Source organism: Solanum lycopersicum, chromosome 3 (assembly GCF_036512215.1).
Source record: "Solanum lycopersicum chromosome 3, SLM_r2.1".
NCBI lineage: Eukaryota > Viridiplantae > Streptophyta > Magnoliopsida > Solanales > Solanaceae > Solanum > Solanum lycopersicum.
The window spans coordinates 27,633,114-27,660,651 of record NC_090802.1 but is presented as its reverse complement, the minus strand read 5'-3'; the positions used below and the strand labels follow the sequence as shown (position 1 = coordinate 27,660,651).

Sequence of the window (27,538 nt, the reverse complement as noted above, 5' to 3'; positions counted from 1 at the left end):
TTAAAACTTCCCTCATAATAATGATTAAAATTACAAAATTGTCATTGATTGTCCTCATCATGACTCTTCTATATAATAGACTAGATAAGAGCACGAGCCCCACCCAATTGATTATCCTCTTCATGTACTCGTATTTGGATCATAATTCATAATTACAAACTTTGGTACGAATACTACATGCCAAAGTCATCTGCGGCCCCTTAAAGTTGTACTCATTATTCATTTAGACACCTCAACCAGACTTAATACCTATTATACACTTTAATATTAACAAATGTGTGTCTATTGAACACAAAATGATAATCAACATAAAAGACATTATGTGTGTAACTCACACGTTGTACTTTGATAAAATTACCAATAACATTGTGATACGTGGTCAATAACTCAATCTAACCTTAAGAAATGAATTTTTTATTTTGAAAGATAAAAATAATTTCCAGCCTTAATTAATCTAATCCCACCTACTAAACCCTTGTCGTTTTTCTTCTCGCCACTCATCGCTCTCGATTCTTCCGGCGGACCATCTTTTTTTCTTTTCTTTTTATTACTCCTACAATTTGTGTGCATAGCAAAGTAATTTTTGAAATGCTTGTGAAAAATAAATCGACATGAATCTTTTTGAAATTATCAGCAAAGAGAAATCTAAAATATTCAAATTAATTCTATGGAATTTATGATATCATTTTTTCACAATAAACTTATTAGTTTAAATTTTAATTTGACTGATAATGTCTGATTAGAGTGCCAAAAATAGAGATGGACGGAGGCCAACAAACTTTTTTATCAATTAGTATATATATATGAAAAGAAATTATATAACAAAGAAAAAGAAATGCAGAAAGTTTGGGCGAAGAAGATTATGGCTGGAAGTGGAGTCAATTTCTTTAAAGAAATGCAGAAAGTTTAGGGAAATGCACAAAGTTTAGGGAAGAAGAGTATGGCTGGAAGTGGAGTCAATTTCTTTTCTTTATAAAAAAAATTAATTTTAATCAATTTTTTTTTAGTAATTTTAATGTCAAGTGTTTGATAAAACAAAAAAAGTACAATTTTTTAAAAATAAATAAAACTAAATAATAAGTGAGGTACACTTATTTTGCCAAATCAGCATTTTGTGTTTAATAGGCACATGTCTTGAACAATTTAGGTGTTTAATAGGTATAAGTCCTAGTTCAGGTGTCTAAGTGAATTATATGAACAACTTTAAGGGGCCGCAGATCACTTAAGTCAATACTGAAAAGTTAAAAATTAGATGTGTCTTGATATATGAAACTATTTCTAACTGAAATCTTGGACAAATGTGAACCCAGATATGGTGCCATGTCAATTGAAGCAGTCGTCGGTACAATGTTCTTGTTGGGTGTATTCCTGCAACACTTCAGTTATAATTCTATGGATTCTTCTTGTTTACCATGGCAAGCACTCCTTGAACTTGATGCAATCATCTTTGATCTAGATTATAAAGACACCTACAGTGGAAGACAATGCGCAAACACTTGGGCCAGATCTATGTATGTATATTCTATGCCTTCTGAAATTATAAAGAACAACTTACAGAATTACAAACGATCAATTGTGATTTTCCTAAATAATAGTAGTAAGAATGTTATGTTTTCTTCTAAGCAGTGACAAATGATACAACACATGGTCCAAATGAGTCTCTATCTTCATTTCTTAAGATATACTTGAGATTTATGTTTCTGTTAAGGGTGTATCAAGTGCACAACAACCTCATATCATTCAAATTTAATTGGGTTTGTTCCCCTCTAATTTTTATTATATCAGGCGTAATTCACGTTTTTACTCTTAGAAGAATTCACAAGTATCAAACGTAATTCAATTTTTTTACTCCTAGAAGAATTCACAACTGGAAACTATAGATTCCGACAAAGAGAGTTTAGATGTTAACATCGTTTACTTTACATTTTGACATAACTACACATAATTTTTTATTTCGGATAACCAATGCCAAGATCATTCACATCCCGACATGAACGTCAATTGTCAACACGATATATATTATCTTACAAATAGATACATTGATATTTAAGCATGCCACAACATTCTAACCCAAAATTTTCAAAATAACTTGAATGGAACCTACCTTGGAGAATTCTTGCACATCATTTGTTGACATTGAGGTAGACCAAATGCTTAAAGTCTTAGACATATCAACTCCTGCAGCACACAAATGAACATTCATATGATAACAAAATATAGAAGGGCATATACAAACAAAAGCCCCATATACACTCAAAGCAATGTTTGTTGAAACTCTAATACTCAAACATACGACACCCATTAATTGTTCAATACCAAAACTTTGATATTTAATCAAGCCCTTTCATCCAATTTTATTTTAGCTTTAGATTGTATACTAATAAACCACTGAATTGATTGAGATCAAAGTCCACAGACCAAGCATATTCACATGTTCTCAGGATCGCCTACATCATCATGTTTACATTGGCAAGATGTTTTGGCTAGTCCTGCTAAAAAAACATTACATAAAGGAACTAACGGTCAAGATAAGTACAAAAATGAAAAGAAAGGTAAAAGCAAGGTGCAAACAGGAGTAGAGCACGGAGATGAAAAACTACTACTTGTTACATCTCTGAGATGAATAAATCACGAAGTGTAATCTCTTTGATAGGACTCACAGCTCAATGAAAATAATTTTGTGTCCCTAGTCGAACATTATATTTAAGAACCTGAAATTGAAATATTGACAATGTCTACTGAGTAAAATTTCTATTTATGTGAGTACAAAAGATATTTTAAATGTCTACTAATCAAACATTCAAGGTGACAGCTCACAGTTGTTTCTTGTTGCCTATTCTTCTTAACTATCTAACATCGCATGTATACTGAAAATAAACTTAAAATAATCGCATGCTACTAAACTGACCTCAAAGTATGGTAAATAATCAAGTGTGAGGTATGCATCAATTGAAGAGTACTATATGTACCTGAAATTTATAACAAAATTAAAATGAACAGATAAGAAACACCACAATCCTCTCATTCAGATAATGTTTTCCTAGTCACAAGCAACTATGCCATATGAATGCCACTGATTCATGAGAAAATTTTTGTAATTTTTTTAAGCTAATGGCAGAATACCAATGAAGATCATCTGCAGAAAAATTGATTGACAACTACCTTGAAGTATCTCTTATTCTTGTTTGACGATTTGACTTAGCAACAAATATGTATATTATTGTCAATCTTGATCTCACAGCTTGTTTTTACCTTTTGTATTTTAATGGAAGAGATTGTGTAGCTTCAGTTCCATTCTTTATTTTTTAAGTTCCTTACAAACAAAATATTTTTTTTGTATCATTATATCCACCAACATTCCCAGAAAAGAAGAGTGCTGTCTTATTGGCTTTTGACATCTGTTTTTCTTTTTTAATTTTTCATGTTGCAATGATATTCTTGATAATGCAAAATTCAAATGGTAAAGGCCTAAACTCTCATATTCACCTTCCTCAAATGAGCAGAAGAAATCATAAATTGAATAGTCTGTTTATTGGTACAAACATCATTGCAGAAATCCATCCTCAATGTGAATAGTTCATGATAACACGTATTAAGAGGATTCATGACTTGATGTTCTAGATTAGGAATCCATCTAATATTGGTTCACACCCTGAATAACAAAGAATGATTCATAGCAATACAGAAAGTAAGAACAAACTAAAGAGAACAAAATTAAGAAGATCAAGTACTAAAATAATTTGATGTAGTTCAGAAGCATATATGTAAATGTCTATTTTTACAAAGAATATTTTATATCCATACAAGATTACAAAGCAGGGGACATAGAAAAAGCTGAAAAATAGGATGGACATTTTCAATTTTCAAAATGTCTTTCTTTGATATTCGAGCTTAATACCAATGTATTCAAATTCACCAAGTAGACTTGAATACAATCAGTAGGATAATAAATAAAAGCATATAATACTCAATTAATATCAATGATGTTCCTATTATTGGCATAATATGCCATTATACGTGTAATCCTATTGGAATGTATAGTTATTCCAACAAGACTGTCAGTAGTTGAGCTTTTGAGGAGACATCTTCTTCAACTTCAGTTCATTCAAGCAATGCTCTACTAACAACACTTACTTATTTTTAATCTATATTTATCAATTTACAGTTGGTGAAATAGAGAATGTGAATAAGGAGAAGTAAAGTGATGAAACAGTCTAGGTCTCTATACATAGATTTATCATTTAATGTGTTAGACATAACACATAATAGACCATTATAAATCAATGGACTAAACAGACTTAACCTGTGCATTGAATTAATATTGTAAGGGATGCAATACTGAATTGTCCTTGTGAGTCCAAATGACAGAGTTGGAGGCATGGCAGCCTTGAGGAACCACAATTCCCAGTGACCATGTATCAATTAAAGCTCATAGTTTTGTTGGCGCTGATAATGGTCGTTCCTAACTATTCTTGAAAAATTGAAGAAGGAGAATAGAAGCTCTCTCTGTTTTGGAGAATAGCCGATGATTCTACTTTTGTTTTGGAAAAGATAGTATGTTTTTTTGGGTTTTAGCAAGTGTGAATGGGAAAAGAAAAGAGAGAATATGAAAAGTGAGGGAACTATTTTGGAGGGAAAATGAGAAGTCATTCGCAAAGTGCAAATGAAAAGTCATTCCTCTCATATCGACAAAAGAAAGGGAAATTGTTGTCCTTATAGAAGGAAACACTTCCATTACTTCTTAAAGAGCTAAGAAGAAGATGCCCCCTCGCGCCGCCGTCGTCGTCGCTCGATTTGGATTTGGATTTGGCAAATGATGTGATTGATTGATAATTTTTTTGGATAAAATTTATTTAGTCAATTTTTGTTAAATCATATTATCTCTTATAAATTTGCGGGTAATGGTAATATTCCGAAAAGTCGTTACTTTCCAAAAAGTAGTTATTTTCCTAACTTCCTTGCTGAAAATGGCTATAAAAGGAACTCAATTTTTGATTTTTTAAAACACTGAAAATTTTTCTTTCTCTGCATTTATTTTTCTCTCAAATAAAAAATCAAAGTGTCGATCGACTGAATATGTGTGACTTGTTATTGTTCTTAAGTTCGTTGAAGTTAAAGAAGTTTGAGGTACCGCTATTTCTTTAACAGGTTTAATCCGTTTTATCTTGGGAGAAAGTAATCCATAACCTTGAGTACAGTGAGGGGATTAAATTTCTTAAGGACACACAGTAGTTTCTGTGGACTCTGATTCATTCCTGTATTTTATATTTTTTCTGTTTCATCTTAATTCAGTTTCTGTTTATTAACCTTATAAATACAGGTTATTGTAAGAATAACAATTCTTAAGAAAATTTAACAGTTTCTGTATTTGAGGTTTCTGGAGATTAGAACTTTTATGGTTTTCTACTCTGCTTGAATTTTTAAAATTCATTCGATTAACGATTAAAAGAACATAAAAACTTTATCGTTAAATCAGAAACAGTTTGTGTAAAGATTTGTTCTTTACTGTTAGTATTTTAAATACTTAATTTATCTTCCATTTGTAATAGAAAAAATGACTAATTCAAGTCAAACAAATGCTAAAACAGTAAGTGCTGCAACAACAACGGTTGCACATAATCGTTCAAGTGCTGCCTTAGCACCGGCTGAGAAACCTGCAAAGTTTTCTGGAGTCGACTTTAAGAGATGGCAGCAAAAGATGTTCTTCTATCTCACTACGTTGAGTCTGCAGAAGTTCATCAATGAGAATGTTCCTGTTATGTCAGATGAAACTCCGGCTGATGAACGATTCTTGGTAACAGAAGCATGGACACACTCAGATTTTTTGTGTAAAAATTATATTTTGAGTGTTCTGCAAGATGATCTGTACAATGTGTACAGCAATGCCAAAACCTCAAAAGAACTCTGGGATGCTTTAGAAAAGAAGTACAAAACAGAAGATGCCGGAATGAAGAAATTCATTGTGGCAAAATTTCTGGACTATAAGATGATAGACAGTAAGACTGTCGTCACCCAAGTTCAAGAATTGCAGGTCATAATCCATGATCTCCTTGCCAAAGGTATAAATCTATTTAATGCCTATGTTAGAAATATTAAGTTTTCCCTTAATACTCACATAACCTTTAATGTATGATTGATTGTGAATGATGATTTTCAAGTGCTGTAATTATTGAAAAGTTACCTCCATTGTGGAAGGACTTTAAAAACTACTTGAAACACAAACGCAAGGAGATGACTCTTGAAGATCTCATATTAAGGTTGAGAATCGAAGAGGATAATAAGGCTGCAGAAAAGATGTCACGTGGTAATTCAGCAATATCCGGAGTAAATTTTGTTGAAGAAGATCCCACAAAATTAAAGAAAAGAAAGAAAGCATCTGGTCCAAAAAGCAATCCTCCTAAGAAAAAATTCAATGGAAACTGCTTTAATCGTGGTAAACATGGTCATAGGGCTAATGAATGCCGAGGTCCTAAGAAGGATAAGAAAATGAAGGATCAAACAAACTTGGCTGAATCCAAAGGAGAAATGGACGATCTTTGTGCAATGCTTTCAGAATGTAACTTGGTTGAAAATCCAAGAGAATGGTGGATAGATTTTGGTGCCTCATGCCATGTTTGTGCCAACAAAGAATTATTTTCATCATATACTCCAGCACTTACAGATGAAAAATTGTTTATGGCAAACTCCGTTGTTGCAAAGGTGGAAGGAACTGGCAAAGTCCTATTCAAGATGACATTAGGCAAGGTGGTGACTTTGAATAGGGTCTCATATGTTCCAGAATTGAGAAAGAATTTAGTTTCAATTCCAGTTCTGACCAAGAACGGATTTAAATGTGTATTTGTTTCTGATAAAGTAGTAGTAAGCAAAAATGATATGTATGTAGGAAAATGCTACCTTAGTGATGACCTTTTCAAACCCAATGTAATTGTAGTTGATATGAATAAAGATTTTGCTTCTTCTTACTTGCTTGAGTCTAAATATTTATGGCATAAACGTTTGGGACACGTTAATAACAAAATCTTGCGAAAACTGATTAACTTAAAATTTTGCCAAAATTTGAGTGCAATAAATCAAAATGTCAATTTTGTGTTGAATCTAAGTATGCTAAGCACTCTTACAAATCTGTTGAAAGGAATTCAAATCATTTAGAATTGATTCACACTGATATTTGTGACATGAAGTCAACACCATCTCGTGGTGGGAAAAAGTATTTCATAACTTTTATTGACGATTGCACTAGATATTGTTATGTCTATTTGCTAAATAGTAAGGATGAAGTAATAGATGCATTTAGGCAATATAAAACTGAAGTTGAAAATCAGTTAGATAAAGAGATCAAAATGATCAGAAGTGATAGAGGTGGAGAATATGAATCTCCATTTGCAGAAATATGTTTAGAAAATGGAATAATCGATCAAACTACTGCTCCCTACACTCCTCAGCCTAATGGAATGGCAGAAAGAAAAAACCGAACTTTAAAAGAAATGATGAATACATTACTTATACGTTCAGGTTTACCACAGAACTTGTGGGGGGAAGCTATCCTTACAGCAAATCAGATACTTAACAGAGTGCCTCACTCAAAGACAAATGTAATTCCATATGAGAAATGGAAAGGTAGAAAACCCAATTTAAAATATTTCAAAGTGTGGGGGTGTCTAGCCAAAGTCCAAGTTCCTATACCTAAGAGGGTAAAAATAGGACCTAAGACTGTGGATTGTGTATTCATTGGATATGCCACAAACAATAAGGCATGTCGATTTTTGGTTCATAAGTCCGAACATTCGGATATTCATGATAATACTGTAATGGAATCAGATAGTGCTGAATTTTTTGAACATATCTATCCGTATAAAACTAGACTTGAGTCATTTAGTGGGGGATCTAAACAACCCAGAGAAGAACCAAAAGAGAATGAACAAAATGAAGAAAGTCCAAGACGCAGTAAACGTCAAAAGACATCTGCTTCATTTGGATCAGATTTTGTAACATTTCTTCTTGAAAGTGAGCCTCAAACATTCAAGGAAGCAATGTTGTCTAGTGACTCAACCTCTTTGAAGGAGGCTGTTAATAGTGAAATTGAATCAATCTTAAGCAATCATACTTGGGAGTTGGTTGATCTTCCTCCAGGGAACAAACCCTTGGGTTCAAAATGGATCTTTAAAAGGAAGATGAAAGACGATGGAACTATTGACAAATATAAAGCAAGACTTGTTGTCAAAAGTTTTAGACAAAAAGAAGGTCTTGATTATTTTGACACATACTCGCCAGTGACTAGGATTACATCAATTCGGATGTTAATTGCACTAGCTGTAGTATACGGGCTTGAAATTCATCAAATGGATGTGAAAACAACCTTCTTAACTGGGGAGCTTGAAGATGAAATTTACATAGAACAACCTGAGGGTTTTGTCGTTCCTGGTAAAGAAAAGAAAGTGTGCAAACTTATTAAGTCACTTTATGGGCTAAAACAAGCACCAAAACAATGGCATGCAAAGTTTGATCAAACCATGTTGTTAAATGGATTTAAGATCAATGAATGTGATAAATGTGTTTACATTAAAGATACTCCAAATCAGGAAGTTATTTTATGCCTATATGTAGATGATATTCTTATAATGAGCAAAGACATTGCTAATATAAAAGCTACAAAGCGTATGCTTGCTAGTAAGTTTGATATGAAAGATTTAGGAGTTGCTGATGTGATATTAGGAATTAAAATTCTTAAAACTCCTAACGGTCTAGCATTGTCTCAAACTCATTATATTCAAAAGATACTTGAAAAATTCAAATTTTTGAATTTTAAAAGGGCAAAGACTCCAATTGATGTAAATTTTCATCTTGCAAAGAATAAAGGCGAAAGTCAGTCTCAATTGGACTATGCTAGCGTATTGGGAAGCTTAATGTATGTCATGAATTGTACACGACCAGACATAGCTTGCGCTATTAGTAAACTGAGTCGATACACAAGTTTTCTAATCATAATCATTGGTTGGCAATGAAGAGAGTTTTGGGATACTTAGATGACACTCAAAACTATGCTTTACATTACAACAGATATCCAACCGTTCTTGAAGGATATAGTGACGCGAATTGGATTACTGGGTCAACTGAAACAAAATCCACAAGTGGATACGTTTTTACTATTGGTGGAGGAGCAATATCTTGGAAATCATCCAAACAAACATGTATAGCTCGCTCTACAATGGAGTCTGAATTCATTGCTTTAGACAAGGCAGGTGAAGAACCTGAATGGCTCCGGAATTTCTTAGAAGATATTCCATTTTGGCCCAAACCAATGGCCCCTATATGCATACGTTGTGATAGTCAAGCTGCAATAGGAAGGGCTGGAAGCATTATGTATAACGGCAAGTTTCGTCACATAAGACGAAGACATAACTCTGTGAGACAACTACTCTCTAGTGGAATTATCACAATTTACTATGTGAAGTCAAAAAATAATGTGTCGGATCCACTTACAAAAGGCCTAAATAGAGAGGGAGTTGAGAAATCGACGGGAATGGGAATATGGCCGAGAACAAGTCATCGTGGCGGTAACTCTACGTAGAAGAATGGAGATCCCAAGATCTAGGTTCAAGGAGATAAAACAAAGTCATTGATGACGGTTCAACATTGTCAAAGGAAATTTTTTTTTTTATTATTATATTATGGTCCATTCTCATGATGAGACAATCTTTAGTAACCAGGATAAAGACATAAGGACTTTTTAATGGTTTCTGAGTTTGATATAGGGAATATCAAATGGTGTATCTATGGGATAACACATTTAGAAATCACCTATGTAAGTGTGAAGTGTAAGCCGCTTCAAGAAGAATCCGGTAAGGCCAGTTCTTTAAGCACTTACTATCCAAGATGTGTTCATGACTGAAATGAACAAAACAATGAGAACTAAGAATAGTTCAAGGGTTGATTGTGTGACATATATTGTATAGGTATACACCAAAGCTCAACGGTTCAAAGATATCAAATCTACCGATTGACCGAGTATATCCGATATATGTTCACTACGGAAAGTTTAAAGGGAAACCTACTTATCCAGATGCGATTAACCTTTACCTACAAGACACACAAGTTTTTTCATGCATCTGTTTTAACAATAGCCTTCCCCATTCATGTGGGGGATTGTTGGGTTTTAGCAAGTGTGAATGGGAAAAGAAAAGAGAGAATATGAAAAGTGAGGGAACTACTTTGGAGGGAAAATGAAAAGTCATTTGCAAAGTGCAAATGAAAAGTCATTTCTCCCATATCGGCAAAAGAAAGGGAAATTGTTGTCCTTATAGAAGGAAACACTTCCTTTACTTCTTAAAGAGCTAAGAAGATGTCACGACCCAAAACCGAGCTGCGACTGGCACCCACACTTACCCTCCTATTTGAGTGAACCAACCAATCTAAACCTTAACATTTCAAGGTTTAGATTGAAATTATAAGAGTATAAGAGTATAAAACATTGAAATTATTGCATTCTCAATGGTTCAGAATGGTGTGCACCTCAACGATCTTCTCTTTTCTATCTTTATTCATATATACGCTAGACTGTACATCATGGACTTAAATATGTTAGGACCGGAAAAAAGTAGGTGTAAACACGGAAGCTAGCAAAGCAAACCTCGAAAGACCACAAGTAAGAAGACAACGAGAAATATACCAAAAGACACAGAGATTTAACGTGGTTCGGTCAATTGAACTACGTCCACAAAGGAGATGAGCAATCCACTATAAATATGAGAGTACAAAATACAGAGAGAAACAACCTCGACCAGTTCACTCGGAATACATGGGAGGTTCACACAAGTGATAACGTATCAAGCTTGTGACCCATAAATTCTCCCCCTAACCGAAACTCTCAGATCCCTTAAGGCTACATTGTGAATGCTGATTAAGTTAAAAGGAACATGCCTCTATTTATAGAGTCCTGAACCTTTTCCTACAAGAAAAGGATTAGTCAATCCAAAACCTTTTCCTACAAGGAAAACCTATTTATGGTAAGAAATTTAGGGCAAATAAAACCCAACAAATCTCCCCCTTGGCCTGAATTTCTGACAAAATAAATTTGTCCACCTTCTTGACTTAATCTTCAACAACTTGCTTCTCCTCTTCATAATCTCCTCTGCAAAATTTATGTCTCAACACAAAGAATCTCTCTGAAACAATTTCTCCAACAAAATCTTCATTACTGTCAAAAAGGTTGCAGCTAGAAATACACCCATCAAGATGAACACCTCTTTCTGACTTAGTTCAATCATCGATTATCGAACCACTGAACGTGACTCCATTATTGAATTTGGCTCTGATACCACTTGTTAGGATCGGAAATAAGCAGGTGTATACGCGGAAGCTAGCAAAGCAAACCTCGAAAGACCACAAGTAAGAAGACAACGAGAAATATACCAAAAGACACAGAGATTTAACGTGGTTCGGTCAATTGAACTACGTCCACAAAGGAGATGAGCAATCCACTATAAATATGAGAGTACAAAATACAGAGAGAAACAACCTCGACCAATTCACTCGGAATACATGGGAGGTTCACACAAGTGATAACGTATCAAGCTTGTGACCCATAAATTCTCCCCCTAACCAAAACTCTCAAATCCCTTAAGACTACATTGTGAATGCTGATTAAGTTAGAAGGAACATGCCTCTATTTATAGAGTCCTGAACCTTTTCCTACAAGAAAAGGATTAGTCAATCCAAAACCTTTTCCTACAAGGAAAACCTATTTATGGTAAGAAATTTAGGGCAAATAAAACCCAACAAAATAATGGTTGCATTGGTATTAATCCACAAAGTGTAGTCATCTATAATGAGAAAAGATTAGGATATAGAAAGTTGAATAACACAGTTCCTATTGAGATAAAAAATTTTGATGACTTCTCACATAGCTACTATCAGATTTTCCATGTTTTAGTTTTATGCCCTTATTGGATAATAGTATGTTTGTACCTTCTGATTTCATTTTTGGCATATCATTATTTAACAATTTACTTTCTCTTTTTGTTAGATAATCTTACTTATGGCCTTCTATGCGGGTTATGATGCACCAAACTCGGAGGAACTCATTACTTCCGAAGTTTATTTTAGAGTTGTCCAAGGACCTTTAAATTACTTGCTCTTTTCTCTTCATGCTTGTCTCTTTGTTAAAAGTTTCTCCATATGCATGCCTGCATTTGTATCGTTATGCCGTACATGTACTTTTACAATATATTTTTCTTACTTATTAGACATAGGAACATTTTGTATATATAACTAGAATATTTTAAAAAGTGTTTAGGTAAAGGTTTCAAGATATCTACTAATACATTACTCGCGTACATTATGGTGTTTCCAGGGAAATTCCAGCAGCGAAGGTGCTATGATTTTATTTTTTATTGTGAGAACTCAAATATGGAATCTATTATGTTTGTAACTTCGGCATAAAAATTGCAGTTAAGAAATACTATATTTCCTTTGGGTGGATCCTCATAATGTTGAAGATGCCAAAAAATGTATATGAGTTTGAATACAATTATAAGTCAATATTTTGCAGCATTTGCCATAACCTATAAGTTTTTGAGACCTTTTCTTTTGTCATCCTATGTAGCAATCAGTTTGTTAAATTCATTCATCTGTGTTACTGTCTACTTACGGGGCTATTGGTGTTGCGTTAAATATCGTTCAATTTATGGCAAGGGAATGTGATTGCTTTTGTGAAATGTTTCAGCTAAGTCACTTCATCTCTGAATTTTTTTCTCCTTTTAATGCTAGAGAATCAAATAGGGAATAGGCCTATTTAATGCGGCGACGAAGAATCTGTGATACCTAATCATATACCTGCAATTTCACAAAAGAATTGAAGAGAATGAGGAAGATGACTGTAACGGCCCTTTGGTCGTTTCGAGTGCTAAAGCTTTGTGTTTCATAAAATATTTTTCAATGGGTTCTAATTGGGTTTGGATTATTCATGATATAATTATGAAATTAGGGGGATAGTTTTAATAATTAAGTTAGTTGGTGGTTAAAGGAGATAATAATGAAATATATAAGGGGTCACTTTTACCCCATTATATTATTAAGGTATACAATTAGGGTGATAAATGATCTGTAGAAAGGAAGAAAATAAGAAAATAAGAAACAGAGGAGACGTTTGACATCGATTGTTTGCAAAAGTACAAACATTCATCAGGTAATAGCTAAACTAATTCTAATCTCCCTATACACGCATGTTGTTAATATATTGTATACAAGCATTCTAATTACTACCCACTAATTGCTAAAGTTGACTGTTGTAGATCCGATGTTGTTGATATTGAATAGTTAAGGAATTATTTAATAAACTAGTATTATGTGTTGAAGGATTAAGATATTAATTTAGTATGGGTGGCATCAGTTGCTGAATGATGGAAAGAAATAATTGACAATTAAATTAAAATTATATATATGGAATAAAATTAGAAGTGGGTTATTAATATTGATTATGTATCACTAATGGCTAATGGGACGTGAGGAAAAATATACTAAGTTTATGGGATAATGTATTAGTGGGGGTAGAAATTGGTTTGATGGCTGGGAGGTCATTATTAATTATCATAATATTATGGTGTTGGGAATTTGGAAGATGGGAAACATGTAAAGGTGTAGCAACAACTTCAAATAAGCTACTGTACGTCAACATGTAGGTGCAACCTGTGTGTTGGGTTGAAGTTTGATTGTAAGGTATTATATAATAAATCAAGTTTTGATATATTGAGATATAACTAAATATTAAATGTATCGAATTATTTGAATTTCAATAAAGATATGATAATGGTAAGAATTGAGACTTATCCATAGGTTTGAACTTTAGGAAATTGATTATAGGATTAGGTGAGTTTTGGGTCTAGGCTAGACATATAATAAGATGTGTTTATAGACTTGTTTACTTACGATTTATGCATATATATTTGATAAATTGGAGAAGTTCGGAGGCAATAAGGAAAGGAAAGGCATTGAAGGACTAGTTTCTTGACTTCGATTCTTCGGTGGAGGTAGGTTATGGTTTACTTCTATGTGATAGATAAACTCTAAATAGCGATCGATATGTATTGAGTGATAACCTATGTACTTGATTGTGTGGTTGTATGTTTTGATTGTGTGGTCTGTGGTTGACCTAAAATTATGAGACTGCTGAATTTCTAATCTTGAACCCTCTCTATTAAAATGACGCCTTGAATAAAGAAGGCTTGATGAAATAAAATAATGAGATAATTGGATCGGAGTGTCACGTTCCGACACGGTATTATGGGATCGGAGTGTCACGTTCCGACACAATAACATTAAAGGAAAGGAATCTTGAAGTAACTTAATATACTTAATATCAAAGAACCAATTTTCCAAATGAGTATGGTGTGGAGGCATGAGTTCTCAAAGGGGTGCTTGATGTTGTGATTGATGGTAACCTATTATGGTGTTGTTGTCAATGGTTCATGTGTTTGTTGCTTGCCACCTTTTAAGTATTGTAGTTGATTTTATATTATTATTCAATATATATTGGTTTCTATTTTGAGTTGGCCGATGATACCTACTCAGTACGTGTTCATTGTACTGACCCCTACTTGTATTTTCTTCTCTGTTTTTTTGTGGAGTGCAGCAAGTGTACCATCGACTTCGACTCGCCCTCAGCTCTAGCTAGTCTCCAGCAGATCAGAGCTCAGGGTGAGATATTAACTCTAGCTCGTGCTGGATTCTCTCATTCACGTCTTGATGTCTTTGAATTTCGGACATGGACCATCTTTTCACTTATTTTGATTTCTTAAACACTCTTAGACTTGGTAATTTGAAAATAGGTGTCCTTGACGTGATGACTATCAGATTTTGGGATGATAAGTATTAAACTTTAGAAACTTATTTAAATTGGTTGCTTAGTATCTTTTGGAGCTTCCGCATTATTTATAATATTTATAGTTGAACTATTGATATATGTTGGGTTAAGATGTGTTGGTTCGCCCACCTAAAGAGGTAAGCGTGGGTGCCACTCACGACTTATTTTGGATCGTGACAATGACCATCAACAAATCTTTGGAGCTCTCCTTTGTGTTAAATATATTGTTTAGGGAGATGAGATGTATTTTGGTTTGACTACGGTATTAGAAAATAACCATATTTGACTCTGTATTTATGTGATTATTATATGCTCTATTGAGCTGTACAAATTTTAGTTTTTCAAGTGATAAAAACATGAAATTTCCTTCCATTCCGATTTGTCAACTATGTTGGCGGGCCATCACCCATCTAATACTATATTAGAAGAGTCAGTAGCATATCAGGTATCAACCTGTCTGTTGATGGTAAATTCTTTTATTAATTGAGGGTATTTTCGCCATCTCAATTTGTTGCCCTATCTCCATCTCATTTCACGTGGTTATGTTGCAAATCTTTGTTATATGGGGCGCTTTTGACCAGAATAAGTCATTCTATAAATCAATTCACCAAAATAGTATGTTTTTAATTTTGTTTACAAAACTAGTATAAACGTGGTTCACATGAACATTTTATACTTTATTTATTTTTTAAAAAATTATTTATTTTAAAATTTTAATGAGAAAAGGGACGAACTGCTAACGACGTTAAATAATAATACGTAACTGAAAATTACGTTTTAACTCTAATACGTTATTGGGAATAACATTTTAAACATATATAATTTATGCCTGCACTAGAACAAAACCCCCCTAATTTAGTTTATTAAAATTGGGGAAGAAACCCACTTCATTCTCCAAACCTACCTTCAAGTTACAGGGGATGAAGAGAACTAGCATCAAATCTCGCTTCAAAGGCACAATGAAGTTGATGAATGTTGTATCTGAAGACTGCACGAATTTGGAAGACCACCATCTTCTTGCTCTTCCATAGTTGATGCTTAAATCTTTACTCAATTTGAAATCGGTTTGCTCTATACAAGAGATTTGAGAGCGTTGATCGAGTATTGTAGTTTAAAGACACTGCAAAAGATTGGAGGTGAAATTTCAAAACTTTGAGAACGTCTGCAGATTTGCTTAAAAAAGGTAAAAAAAAAAACTTTGATAAAGAAGAGTTCTTTTTGTGATTAAGGTAATTTTGTCATACATTGATTTAGTTTATCTTATAGTTGATGAATTTGTTATTTTCCTTTCATGAATTGATTTATAGAATGACTTATTTTGGTCAAAAAATCAGATTTTAATGTGTTGATGTAGGTTAACCCCTGCCACTCTTACAAAATCTTTGGTAAGTGAAGGCAGTAAATTGTTGTGCTCATGTGAAGTTGATTACTTCTGTCATGTAAACATAATTTACAACCACTATATTTTACTTCAAACACTGAAGTTTTAAACTGATTTTAATATTCGAAAGTAATTATACTTTGACTTCATGCTAATTAAGGAAAATGCAAGAAAATTATGTTTCTGCTAATTAAAGTAAAAAGACAAATAAAGATGTCTTTCTTTATCTATTTAACAGCTCTTGCACATTATGAGCTGTTTAAAAATAAATATCAATTTAAAACATAAGCAAGACTTTATAACGGATTGATTTGTTAGAACAGACACTTATAGTGATCAAGTAAAATGAGACAGACGGATCGTATTAATTATTTTGTGGAGTGTGCATGTGTAGGGGGCTGTCTGGTCGTAAAAATTAGAGTAAATAATGTATGGTTTGAAATATTTGTCGGTCTCTGAATTGTGATTCTTGTAGGTTGCTATATGTATATACTGTCACAACTGCTATAGTTGTTGCTATTCATACTACCAATTAAAACTAATGTTAAAAAACATTAAAGTTGAATGACCACAGTTGTAGTAAAAAATTAAAACTCATCTTTAATATTACAGTGGTCCAAAAGCTAATTATACTCATCAAGAAGCAACCTAGTGGTTGATCAATTTAATGTCATGCCAAAATATTTGGATTTTGTTGTTGTAAACAACCTAGCTAGTGCAGCATGCTACATATAGTGGATTGATGAAAGCTTCTAAGTTACGTTGTATTCTTACTTCTGTATAGGTATTTATTTTATGCCTGCTAATAATGCATACCAATTGGATCCCGGTCCACTTGATCCGTCTGTATTAATTGGACAGCTCACTCATAGGTCACGAGATATATGGATAGGAAATGATAATATGATTTTGAACACAAGGAAATGTGATGGGAAGTTTTGGGACCTTGTAAATGAACATCTCATTCACCCACGAGTCCTAGGTGTGATTAAACTATCTGGATTATATGGTGTTTATAGGTCTAATAGGCCTGTTATTGATCGTAGCTTAATCAGCGCACTAGTTGAGAGATGGCGGCCTGATACTCATACATTCCACTTTAGGACGGGTGAGAGTACGATCACTTTACAGGCTGTGGAGATATTGTATGGCTTACCCGTGAAAGGTAATGCGGTAGTTGGGTATGAGCCACAAAGTTCTGTTGTGGATTGGCAAAATATTTGTCAAAGATTATTAGGTTTTAGTCCACAACCTCAAGACTTTAAACATAGTAGTCTCAAGGTTTCTGCGCTTAATGCACACTTGCCACTTCAACCACGATTACCCGACTTGGTAACACCGGATATGGTCAATGAGAAAGCTAGGTGTTATATGTTTTAGATGATTGCTGGTTTACTATTGGCAGACACATGTGTGGTCTTTTAAAGCTTATGTACTTGCCTATGATGGAGAATATCACTACAGTAGGGTCTTACAGTTGGGGTAGTGCAACCCTAGCATATTTGTATCGTTTTCTTTGTAGAGCCTCCCAAAGTAGCTAAAATGAGATTGCTGGATTCCTACCACTACTTCAGGTATACTCAATAATTACACTTAGTATTTATTGAAATTTTATCTAGTTTATAATCATCTATTATGTTCAAATTTGGGCATGGGAGAGAGTTACCGTCCTTAGGCCTCAGATTGTAGAAAAAAGAGATACAAGGAATATTTTCCCCGGTGGTTTACCAAGGGGTCCACATGCTGCTAGATGGTATGCACATTTTAGTTTGACCGACACTACCAAACACGTGTTAAGAGTTTTTAGCAATGCGCTGGATTCCATGACAAAAGATCAGGTAAGATTTTGTACTAATTTTCTCTTAACTTTCGTATATATTGTAATTGTAAATACTTTTTTATAGTTTATTTGGGAACCATATTCTTCTGACATAATTGAGAGTCTTCCCGAATATTATCGCGTTGGAAGAGACATATGGCGTGCTAGAGTTCCAATGTTTTGTTGGGATGTTGTTGAGGTTCATTTACCCGATCGAGTTATGAGGCAATTTGGATTGGTACAAGCGATACCATCTTCATTTGCATTTGACGCTACACATTTTAACCATGATCGTCGAGGAAGATCAAACACAAATTGGGATTTAGAGCATGCACAATGGTTCGAACCATATTGACCAATATGTATGGAATGCATCAATCCTTCATTGATAACTTCTGTATAATGATCCCTACCTTATTTGGTTTAGACGTATTACTCGTTTTATCATTGGTAATCCTATTTCGAGTCCTCAACAACAACAAGGTTACGTGCCTAATGCGACGACATACGAAATAATGGTGAGTTTGATATTAGCTTATTAATGTGGGAGCATAAATGATTTCTTCCGAACTATAGCTAGAATCTAGATTGTTGAGTACCGTTTTTCTTGTTCCAATATTTTCCATTTAGGTGGATGTATTCGTCTATGGATTTTTCATTCTTATTCGAGTCATGTTCAAAACATCTTAGATGTTTGATTCTCTGTCAAATTTTATTCGATGGACTAAATGGGTTAATTTTTGAATTTTGAGGGAAGTTTTGTTATTTTGGACAGGTGCGTCATATTCATTTGATGTTAATAAAGCAATATCGCTCGATGAAAATTCATCAATGGAGGAATTTTACGAGTTTCGTGCAATAGTGAGGGATGAAGGATCTAATTGTTTTGCATATGTGCAAGACGCAGATATGATTCATGTTCAAGCAAATTATAGAAGAGAGGAGCTAATGTATGACCATTTGCATCCTCCTATTCGGCGAGGAAAAGGTGGTGTTGCAGGTAGGAAGGTACGTGCTGTTGAGAGAGGTCGAGCACCTATTGAAATGGGTGAAGATGATCAAACCACACAAGATTCCCAAGCAGTTTCGAATTAAACAAACAAATATTGCGACGGTCCCATGTGCGCAAATTCCCTTGTTTTGATCAAGTATTGTTGCCTTGTTCTGCCATTAAGCCACAGGACTACGATTGATCATCAAATACATTGCGAGAACAACCATCATATTTCAGGTCATCTGAGTGCAAATGCGTGTAGTTATCTAGAATTCGTGGAGCAGTTTTTAATGGAAGACATTACATATGAAACAATAAATATATTGTATACATTTTATTTAAATGAGAATATCGATGAAAATTACATGTTCTAATCTTTCTTAAATGAAATATCTGACATAAACAAGTTGAAGAATAAGGAGCACTCGGATTATTACAACTACAATTAACAAATGAATATACGGAACTCTCAAACAAATGGAGCAGTCCATTCAGATAGATTTGTAAATAATGAGATTGAATCCAAACTCAATAATTCCTACATCAATGTTCCACGACTTGAGGATTATGGAACAGGGACGGGAGTTAATAAGAAAGATTTGTATATTTTGAATTCTGATTTTTATATCTCAAAATTTTTAGATAATATTTTTTAAGCAATAAAAAGTGACGTACTTGTAGACATTTTTTTAAGTGCAAATCTCGTTTGCATTTTCTTATAATCGATAAAAGTATCTCATTTTGCAGATATTGAACGGTGTTCAAGCGCAAATCTCATTTGCATTTTCTTATAGTCGATAGAAGTATCTCATTTTGCAGATATTGAACTATGGTCGCCTATTTCGCACTATTCTTATGTTTCTGTCTACCTAAGCAACACTTTGATGAAATTACAACTGCATAAGGTCCAGACTAAACAACAAAAGGCAAAAACTTAATTATTATTTGAATTACATTACAGTAGCTAACTAATCAACAATTGTCCACTTAATTTTAATTACGATCTGGACATCGACGCCTATGATGCCCGATTTGTCTACATAATCCACAAGCTCGCTCATATACAGCAGCACCACGATCCATCTCATTGGGTATTCTACTATTCCTTAATCGATTGAGACGACGATAGAATTCATTACTTTCCATTCTAAAATTAGGAGATGGACAATACACCTTATGGCCAACCGGTGAGAAGGACCCAGAATATGTTGCAACATAATTCTCTACAGTGAAATGTTCACTAACAAAGTTTCTAGTTAGCTCTCCCATTCTATCAGTAACCTTCATGACATGTGAACATGGGAAATGCAAATTAATCCATTTTCCACAATCACATTTTCTTTCATTCAGTGAAACACAATGAGGATTACCACCATTACCATTAACTTGAACAGATCTAACCTCATATACCCCTGTGGGTATATTCCAATAAAAAATAAAGTGCCTTTTTGAACTTTCATAGTTCTTCTCCCACTTCATTTTGAACCTTTCGGTCCACAATTCATCTTGTTCTAGGAGTTGTTGCACTTTTTTAGGCCTACGAGTGTATCGTTCAACAGTTTGCTCTTATGAAAGTCTGACCATAGAAGTGACCGGCAAGCCACGTGCTTTTTTCAACACTCCATTGAACGACTCTGAAAGATTTGTTGTCAATACTCCCCGTCTTTTACCACCATCATGGCTAACCGTCCATTTCTCCAAGGGAATTTCCATAAGATATTCATATGCATCTTCATTTTCTTCTCTAATTTGCCAAATCAAGGACTCAAATTTTCTTACTTGACGGGTTAAAGTAGCCCTCCACATCAGCCTACTAAGATCCTTGTTTGGAAATCGAGATTGAAAATTACTCTTAAGATGCCTTATACAATATCGATGGAAGACTCGAGGCTCCTCAAATCGCCGCAACTCCTGCAAACTTGTCAATATTCCTTTTTCCCTATAAGATATAACACAAATGTCTTCTCTATTTTTTATGACATGTGCACTCAAATTCTTAAAAACCCATTTTCATGCTTCTTTCGGTTCTTTGTCTACAATAACAAACGCTAGAGGAAGAATATTATCATTTCCATCAATTCCAACAACAATCAATAATTTAATCTCATATTTTTCATACATATGAGTTCCATCTACTGAAATAACAAGGCGACATGTTTGAAATCCATCAATGCATGACTTGAAAGCCCAAAATACATATTTAAAAGTTTTTACCTCTAATGAACTCATAGATTCTTCGTGTTTCCATTCCACAACTGTTCCATGGTTAAAGTGTTGAAAAGCTGCAAAAAAGTAGGTCACTAAATGATTTCTTAAAGTCACCATACACCAATTCAAATGTGCGTTGACGTCCAAGCCATGCTTTTCTGTATGTTATTTGATGACCAAATTTTTCGTGAACCTTGGAAATGACATCTACCACCAAAACCTTGGGATTTTTTTCAATTTGATTAAGAATCAAAGATGCAATTAAATTGGTATTTAGATTGACATGACCTCTAGAAAGCCCCTCAGTCTCACATCTATGATTTTCAATATATTTTCCTATTTTCCAAAGGTTATCTCCAACCTTTCATCCTCGGAAAGACCACAAGCAACCCAATGAAGTATGAAACTTGCATCTTGCAACCCATAAACTCTTGTTTGATGTCACCACCTTGAATTCTTTATTTTTTTTCAAACTCCAAATTGTCACAGCTCGTTTTAATTTTTCTTTACTATTAAAAAACATGCCTTTTTTCAAATCTTTTGTGCCATCTTCAGACCAGACGGAACAATACTCCATCTCAGATTCACATATAGACATGAATGTCTTCCTCGTTATCTAATGTTCTAAAATAGGGTACATCATTTTGCACTTCAGACACATCCCTTTCAAATTGATTAGGCAGATTTATACCAATGTCATTTTGAGAAAAATCTCTAGCATTATTGATATCTTCATCTGATTCTCTTTCACCATTATCTTTTGAAAGTTCATCTTCCTCCGAACTATCTTCACTAATTTTAGCATTTACATCACTATATGGGTCAACATTGTTCTCATTTTCTCTGTGGAAAAAGAAATTCAATTAAATTTTAGAAAATTATTATACACAGAAACTTGTTTTAAAATCAGTAATTTATTCTCCATAAGGTTATTCCTTAAAAAAGTTAAGGTAATTAATCACAAAAAATATCACTATCTATCTATGTATGTATATTTATAATGAGTAAAATTGTGTTATCAACTAATTATATTAAAATTCATTAAAACATAAATTTATTGTTTTACATGCCCTCATATTTTCTCGGACTATTGTGAACATGCCTTTGGCTACTTGAACCTTCGCCAAATGATCGTTGGTCATGCATTAACAATTGTTGAAATGGTGGTTGAGCAATTGACTCTCCATAATGAGGTTGACTAACCGTGGCAAATCCATAATTTTGAGACAATAAATTCATGTGATAACCATGTTGACCACTAATTTGAAATATATCATTTTGATTTGTTGATTTGGTCTTTACATACATTTCCAAAACATTTATGTCAATCTTATCCGCAAAGTTTTGAGGTATAACCAAAAATTGTAGCAAAAATTGATCATCATCAATTTTAAACTCAATAAACCTTGTATGGTTACCTTGAATTGAACAAGGATATTTTCCCGAAATATCCATTTGAATATTTTCACTAGTTGTACCCATTTTCTCATGCAATAATTCAACCAATTCAACATACTTCATTGAAGTATACATGTTAATAATCATTCTAGCACATTCAGTATACCTGCATCCGTTCATTTCAGTAATTATTTCGCCACCCCAGTACAAAGCAACCATCACATTATGTTCAAAATTTGCCATTTTTATTCCTGTACATAAAAATAAGTCATCTTTCTAAGTAATAAATTAGAAAAATATTTGAAAGCTATGGTAAAAATAATAACACAATATGATATATTGACTTGACTTATTTAATTCATACCTTTGTAAATATTGTTTCAAAATTGGGCTATACAAACAAAATTTTGAATGAATATTGTTGGAGTTCATAGAACATTTGTTTCAACAAGGTTCATTTTATAACCGTTTGTCGTCAGTAAAATAAATGAAAAAAATTGACTTTAACATAGTGTCGTAATTGATAGTCACGATTTAATGTAGAAATGTGATCAACGACAACGTTTTATGATCTGTAAGATTTCAATGTAGCAGGATTTTATTCTTAATCCGATGCCCCGTTTAAATATACATAAAATGTGATTGACAGTTACAATTTATATAATAAACGTGATTATCAGTTACGTTTTATAATCTGTAAACTACAGGATTCGATTCTTTAATTGCAGAGCCCGTGACTGAATAAAACGTGTCTACAGTACTAAAATATAAAACGTTACTTTGAGTAACGTTTTAGCTCTAAAACGTGATTCGAGATAACGAAGTATAAAACGTTATTGTCAATAACATTTTAATTATATTTGCTCCGTAAACTTTTGCTTCTTTTTTTCCATTAAATTTTTTAAAATAAAATAAAACATAAAACGTTACTGTGAACCACGTTTATACTAATTTTGTAAAAAAAATTAAAAACACACTATTTTGATATATTGATTTATAGAATGACTTATTTTGGTCAAAGTTTCTTGTTATACGTGACATCCACGCATGTTCTCCTCAATTTATCAGATTGTTCTCCTCCATTGAAGATGAAGAGGCTATTAAAAGCATTTGCCTTCCATCTTTTCCAACTGCAATTTTAAGGTAAAAAATCTCTCACTTCTTTATCTCCCTCTTCAATTTTTATATTCGAAATCTATAATTTTTGATCTGCATATGTTTTGAATATACTAATAACATATGGAATTCTAATTGTTGGAATTATGCAGAATCATGGAGACCAAAAACTTAGTCTCGACATTAATACTTGAACCAAATAGACTATACTACTAGGAACAACATAGGTCTTATAATCCTTGCAAGAACCTTGGTATGTCATATAAAAGCGTAATAAGCAACAAAAAAAAGATTCTATTTAAAAAACTTATTTGCCCAATGTTGATACTGTTGCACCAAGATATAAAAAAAAATCAGGTAATCACAATCTATTATTCATCATGCTTCATTTATTCAGTTTGTTACAATTCTTCCGCATAAATCTCATTGTAGTAAACTTTTGAGGACTACAACAAGTGCACTTGCCTTCTCTTTCCGTTTGTCCTTATTGTAGCTCTTGCTTCTGCGTCTTGCTCACAATTTACTAATCAAAAGGGACTAAAAAATGTGTCTTCTCTGCCTCTTCTTCTTTTTCCTCTTTTTTTCTTATGTGTTGCTCACTTCTAGGAGAAGGGCTAACATTTTTTTTCATTTAATAATGAGATTCTTAAAAAGTTATCTTCAGTTTGGAAAAATAGAAATCTCTATGGCTTGCTAAGATGATATCATTCATACATCAGGCTATTCAAATAAGATACAAATATTCCCGGAAATTTCATGACATTGCGTCAAATGCTTTGAAAACAAATGTGCCACCAAAGCTACACCTTCGTCAAAAAAAATGGGGAATCACAAATACACCTTAATTTGTTGGTAATGGAAAATTATAACTTCTCTTCTTTCACTTTCCCCCTCTGCTCGGTCTTTGATCTTTTCTTTTGAAGGTGAATTTCAAAGAGGCAATAATTTTTTTCTTTATCTCTGTTATAAAATTACAATGGGGCTGAAGGGTTAAATTATTTCGTAATTCCTCGCGAAGATATTAGTTATTATTCAATTTTGTTCGTCAATTCTTACTAATTTTTTTAAAAAAAGTTGTTATACACTATTTCTCCAAGCTCAACTGTATAATAGCTTAACAACATAAAGAATTATCTTAAAACTGGATTATTGTCATTCTTTTATGTCAATTACTTTCTATGCTTTATATGTACGTACGGTGCCTCTTCACTTAAATATACTGCTACATTGCTAGAATAATATCTTTCATTCCTATTTTCACATTTCAGTTTTCCAGAGTTTTGCGGCAACTTAAACTTCAGCGTTCTACGTTATTGCACATGCAGTCTTTTATGAAAAACTGAAACAATGTTGAACAAAAGATTCATCAACTAACAAGGTATTTCACAATCAACCATGCTCTATTCTTACCACAATGCACATTCCCAACTGAAAAACATCACTTCATATAACTGCAGGTATTTTACCAACTGCAGTGTTACGTCAAGTTGACATCTACTCTGCTATATTTTTGTATAATTATGTAAACAGAATAGCAGTGCAATAGGTAAACAAATGTGTGAAAATATTACGAACTTTTTTCCCAATTGTCGTCATTATCAGTATTTATGAATAGTTATTACCTAATACATATTGGGCTCGTGCGCGCACGAGCAACACATCTAGTATATATATATATATATATATATGTATGATTTAACATTTATAACTTTATATGTGAGGAGTTATTTTTAAAGGTTTTGCAAAATCTGATTACTTTGGCACTAGGCCATGAAAAGCAGTTTTAAAAAAGAATGAATATATAGAAGCGCTTCTCAAAACCTTCAACCATATCATTCATTGTCTTTAATTTTTCATGTTTTTGTGTTATATTTACGGCAAGGAAGTCGGTCAAGAGGATTAGACATTTTTTGACATTTATATAAAAAATATTTGTTAGAAAACAACACACAATACAAGTTTTTGATATTAATTCTACAACAATGTATCTGTAGTAGGGGGGAAATCTCAAGGGTAACTTTACCTTTAACATTTTCAATAACTATATATGTCTACCATGATGCATGCTAGATTAGTGAATTTGATTGATTTAATCACTCCGTAAACAAGTGTTAGGCTGTTACGGTAGGATTGACATCTGATGCATCGAGACACATAAGTTTTACTGCAATTTCATATATATCCTCTGTATATATCATGTGCTTCCTCAACCGAGCCACTTCTTATTCCACTTAAATCTATTTTCATGAACACACATATGCGCATATCATATAAAAGTTTTAAATTTTACATTATTAATGTATGTACCTCAATATACCAACCATTCAACTTGGCTTGGTGAATGAGCTAGGTATGTAATATCAGAGTGATCGAGGCTGGTGTTTGGGGACTGGATGATAGTAGCTAGTACTGCTGCTACTGATTGATTCTTCTTGTTGTTTAATAGGGTATATAATAACTTGTCCAATGAGTCTTTTCTCTAGTGATCATAAAAAAATACCTTGAGGTTGTGTTTCTTAACTGTTAATGAAAACAGTCTAGCTAGTATCATGATTCATTAACTCTAAAATTGTCATTGATTGTGGACGTAATTGTTCACATATTGCTTTTCAGTAACTTGGCTTACAACTGTGGAGGGACGTATGGGATATACTGTCCATGGACAACCCACATGCTTGCTGATATTTTGTTCAATATTTACACTTTCATTTGCTTTTTCTTTTATTTTTTTGGACCCATATTGTTTTCTCAAAGTTATATGCCAAGCTAGATTTGAATGACAACATTTCCCTTATTCCTAACTAAATCAGCATATATTTTTTTAATGCTCTATTTCTTCAATGACTCATGGTTTTCTCATTTTGTTATCAGTCTAGTATATACTATTTTTCCCCGATATTACTGGCGTCTACTCAGCGGACACTTTTGTTGTTGATAGTGTGGACTTTGTTGCTATTTCTTGCAAACCGTCAGGTACTTAAATCTTGCAATCATACTCCACATTTACTCCTCCCATAATTATACTAAATTCATCTTTTCCTCTTATTCCAGGCATACTTTCTGGCGTTGAATAATACTGAAAAAAGGATAAAATGTAGCATTATGTTAATATTATAGAATGTTAATAATGAATGTAAGAGACAGTCATGACAACAAACAAAGCAACTGTCAACCATATATATATATGTATATATATATATATGCGCACACGCATGTCTCCATGAATGCACTATCATTACACATTCAACTCACAAAATATTGCAACGTTGAACCCGTGTTTGTACTGACAACTCTTACCTAGTATGTATATATTAAGGTTTAACGGTAAATCATCTCCTACTAAAAAGTGTTATATTCACATTCCTAAATCACTCAAGATCTTTAATTCTAGGTAAGAACGGATAGAGACGGATCTAAAATAGATTTTACAAATTATTGAATTGGAATCGTGGTAAATTTTCACATGTTAGGGTCAAAAAAGTGTTAGTTGGGTTTAATCTAGCCGATTAAATGAAGTTCAAATTATGTACCAAAAAAGAAAAAGTGGATTCAAAGGGAAAAGTGTATCTTGGTAGGGGCACAACCAACAAAAGGTGTGTGAGCATCATTTACTTTTTAACATATGGAGAAGTGAGTCCATTTATGTACTTTACACCTAAATTAAAATAACAAAAAAGTAAAATAGTATTTATAATTAATATGTATCTCATCAGATATTATACAATTCACTGAATAATTATAAAAATATAATAAAAATTGACGGTA

The 27,538-nt window shown here is 33.2% G+C and overlaps 2 long non-coding RNA genes across 5 annotated transcripts; both read left to right on the top strand.

Moving 5' to 3' along the window:
- Positions 1-15,727: 15,727 nt before the first annotated feature.
- Positions 15,728-19,422, top strand: LOC112941064 (uncharacterized). The gene is made up of 2 exons (XR_003245948.2): positions 15,728-16,040; positions 18,833-19,422. It is a non-coding gene; the product is annotated as an uncharacterized lncRNA (long non-coding RNA).
- Positions 19,423-23,747: 4,325 nt separating this feature from the next.
- Positions 23,748-27,102, top strand: LOC104646290 (uncharacterized). Of its 4 annotated transcripts, XR_002027316.3 has the most exons (5): positions 23,761-23,800; positions 25,042-25,151; positions 25,231-25,319; positions 26,645-26,746; positions 26,825-27,044. It is a non-coding gene; the product is annotated as an uncharacterized lncRNA (long non-coding RNA). The 4 variants fall into 4 exon arrangements; XR_740430.4 differs by lacking the exon at positions 25,231-25,319 and having other exon boundaries at positions 23,748-23,800; positions 26,825-27,102; XR_002027315.3 differs by lacking the exons at positions 23,761-23,800; positions 25,231-25,319 and adding an exon at positions 23,995-24,130 and having other exon boundaries at positions 26,825-27,102.
- The last annotated feature ends 436 nt before the right edge of the window (positions 27,103-27,538 follow it).